This window comes from Chiloscyllium plagiosum, chromosome 5 (assembly GCF_004010195.1).
Source record: "Chiloscyllium plagiosum isolate BGI_BamShark_2017 chromosome 5, ASM401019v2, whole genome shotgun sequence".
NCBI classification, from domain to species: Eukaryota; Metazoa; Chordata; class Chondrichthyes; order Orectolobiformes; family Hemiscylliidae; genus Chiloscyllium; species Chiloscyllium plagiosum.
The window spans coordinates 31371455-31375344 of record NC_057714.1 but is presented as its reverse complement, the minus strand read 5'-3'; positions in this window follow the sequence as shown (position 1 = coordinate 31375344).

The window sequence follows — 3890 nt, the reverse complement described above, 5'->3', positions numbered from 1 at the left end:
CTTTTTGCCAAAAGTGTTCAGCAATGTGCCGGTTAGATGCATTAGTCGGGGTAAATGCAGAGTAATAAAGTAGGGGAATGGGTCAGGGTGCGTTACTCTTCGGAGGGTCAGCGTGGACGTGCTGTGTGAAATGGCCTGTTTCCCCACCGCAGCGATTCTATGATTATATGAATTCTTCATACAAAGGGCGGTTGGTGCGAGGATCAGGGATGTCTCCGAGCATGTTCAGGGCAAACTGAAGGGTGAGGGTGAACAGCCAGCGGTCGTGATACACATTGATACGAATGACATACGTAAGAGGACTGAAAGGTCCTGCAAAGAATTTTAGGTGGCAAAGCCTGAGTTTAAAAGCAGGATCTCCAGGATTGTAATCTTGGGATTACTCCCCGTGCCACCTAGAATTGAGACAATGAAGAGGGAGATATCATAGTTGAATACGTGACTAAAGAGCTGGTCTTGGAGGAGGCTTTCTCATATTTGGATGATTCGGATAGCTTCCGGGACGGGTGAGAGCAGTGCAAAAAGGACAGGGCGCACCTAAACTAGAGTGACCCCAACATCCTGCAAGCGAGGTGTGATAGTGTAACTCGGGTAGGTTTAACCTAATAATACAGGAGGCTGGGAACCAAAGCAGCAGGTTAGAAACTGAGCAGAAAGTGAAGGTTAGTCAACTAAACAGGCAGAGCCAGTACATGATCATGCTGAAGGCAGTAACAGTAACAATTTAAGAAATGAGTAGAAAGTTGTAATAAATGATAGGCTCACTATTATCGGCGATCAATAAATAAGGATGAAGAGCCTGTGCACAAAACGATTAAAAGAGAAAGACAAATCAATAGAACTTACATAAAAATACTTTTAAAAAAATGTGTGCAGTATTTGAAATAAAATTAATTAGCTGACAGCTCAAACAGAGATAACTAGGTATGGCCTGGTGGGGATTACTAAAATGTGGTTGCAGGAAGGTCAGGACTGGGGTGTTAAATGTACAAGGGTACTCAGAATTCAGACAAGAAGGAATAGCAGGTGGAGTGGCTGTATTGGTTAAGGGTGATGTCAAAGCTGTAATAAGAAATGATATTAGCACGTTGGACAAAAATGATGAATCCATCCGGATCGAAATAAATTACATCGAAAGATACCCGTTGGTAGAAGCATTCCCAGCTCACAAATCCCCACCCCGGCAAACTACTTTCAAAGTAGGGAATAGCATGAACCAGGGAATAACGTTGGTTTGAGGCAAGGACACAAGAGTGATCATGCGTAATTTGAACATGCATATTGACTGGATAGATGAATTTGGCAAGGGGAGCCTCAAAGAACGATTCGTCGAACGTAGGAGGGATGATTTCTTCGAGTAACATTTCAAGGAACCAAACAGACAACTGACTTTGTTATAATGTAATGAGGAAGGAGTAACCAATCATACTGTAGTACAAGATCACCTTAGAAAGAGTGACCACAACATGCTAGAGTTTCACATTCAGACTGAAACAGTGAAGAAAGAGTCACAGATGTGAGGTGTAGTGTTGGACAATGATAAGTTTACTGGCCTGAGTGGACTTGGCAAAAACATTTAAGGGCGGCACAGTTGAAGAACAGGGGCAACTACATCGGGAGATAGTCCAAACTCCTTAATTAAAGTGTAATCCTGAGTGGAAGAGGAAATTTAAAAAGGTGTAAAGTGATCCATGTCTTAACAAGGAATTTAATTATAACATGAAGGCATTGTCACCGACTGCTGATCCAGATAATGTTCTGCGTACTCGGGTTCAAATGCCGCCATGGCAGATGGTGGAGTTTAAATTCAATATGAACCTGTAATTAAGAGTCTGTTGATGGTAATGAATCCTTTGCTTATTGTTTGAAACACCCATATGTTTCATGAATGTCCTTTAGAACCGGAAACCGCCATCCTTGCCTAGTCTGACCTACATGTGACTTCAAACCCACATAAAGTTGCTTGACGCTTAATGTCCCTCTGAGCAATTAGGGAAGGCCAATGAGTGCTGTCTAACCAGCGACGCCATCTTCCTATGAATGGAATAAAGAAAAACGCTTTAATTGTTCGCAAACTTTTGCTAAAAACAAAATCAAAATGGCTACGAAGGAAAATGCGTCAAAAACATAAGAATTAATAAAAAACACTTCTCCGAGTAGACGAAAAGTAAAAGAATGCTGAACGCAAATGTTGGCCTTTTCGAGAATGAAAACGGCGGGGTAGGAATGGGAAACTCAGAAGTGGCAGAGGTAAAGCCAACACTTCTTGCTTTCACAGTGGAAGATAATTTCTTCCCAAAACTTACAATAACTGCAAAGCCTCTTGATGGAAGTACGATGCTGAGGGAAAAATGTATTAAATACATTGATGGGATTAGAGGGAGGTTAGGCTCTCGGCCTGCAGTCGATTATAATAAAGGAGGTAACAGCAGAGGTACCTAACATGTTAGTTACGATATTAAAAAAATCCTTTGATTCTGGAACTGTGCCGAAGTATTAGAAAATTAATAATGTGACACTCGTATTCAAAACAAGAGATAGCAAAAAAAAAGGCAAATTTTATACCAGTGAGTTTTAACTCTGTAGTGGGTAAGTTTCTTCAGTCAACCATAAAGTAGGAAATAACTGTACATTTGGAAAAACAAAGATCAGTCCACCACTATCAGCACGGTTTCATGATGGGCAGGTTGTGCTTCACATACCTGCTGGACTTCGAACGTAAACAACAATGTGGATAATTGGGATACAGCAACTGCTGTACATCTAAACTTCAGAAGGAATTTGACAAGGTGCTGTATAAAGGACTGATCCCAGGGTGTTACGGGTAGAATATTGAATTGTATAAAAGATTGGCTAACTGACAGTAAGCTAAGAATCGGGATAACTGGTCTTTCTCTGACGAACTAAAACTAGTGAGGTGCTACAGGTTTCAGTTCTCAGACCTCAACTGTTTACAATCAATCCCAATGACTTGGAAGGAGAGACAGAGTGTTGCAACTAAATTTACAGATGGGCGGCACGGTGGCACAGTGGTTAGCACTGCTGCCTCGCAGCGCCAGAGACCTGGGTTCAATTCCCGACTCAGGCGACTGACTGTGTGGAGTTTGCACGTTCTCCCCGTGTCTGTGTGGGTTTTTTCCGGGGGCTCCGGTTTCCTCCCACAGTCCAAAGATGTGCAGGTCAGGTGAATTGGCCATGCTAAATTGCCCGTAGTGTTAGGTAAAGGGGTAAATGTAGGGGTATGGGTGGGTTACGCTTCGGCGGGTCGGTGTGGACTTGTTGGGCCGAAGGGCCTGTTTCCACACTTGTGTTGCTCCATCTGCAGTTCTTTGAATTTTATTCATTGTTGGTGGCTGGGGTGACAGGAGTCGAGGCGTTTGGTTGAGGGAGGTGCAGGTTGCTCTGAGTGTCCGGAACAAGACATTAATGTTGAGAAAAGACCGCAGTCAGGCTTTGTTGATTCCCACAGCAGGCCTGGCACCCAGCTGGCCTACCCTGTTTTTTATTCCTGATATTTAATTGTCTGCAGTAAACCACATCAAAATGTTGCAGTTAGACAGACAGTCCGTAATTAACATGCCCATTTCATAATAAAGAGACAAATTACCATTCCGACCAGAAGTAAATACTTGGCAATTCTTTAGAGATTTCAATGTCTATTTGCTGCAACTTCAGACTGGGAAGTGGGTGACGGGACTGCAAAACACTTTAGCATTGTTGCAACTTTATAGTTTAGATACTGAGTTAAGATATTACATTATCAACACTGTTGGAAAGTGTCATACTGTACATCTTATGAAAAATATTTTGAATTATTATAAAAGAATACAAACATTGAAAAGATTAGAAAAGGAAGATGTGAAGAGGATATAAGTCTTTCAAGAGGTCAG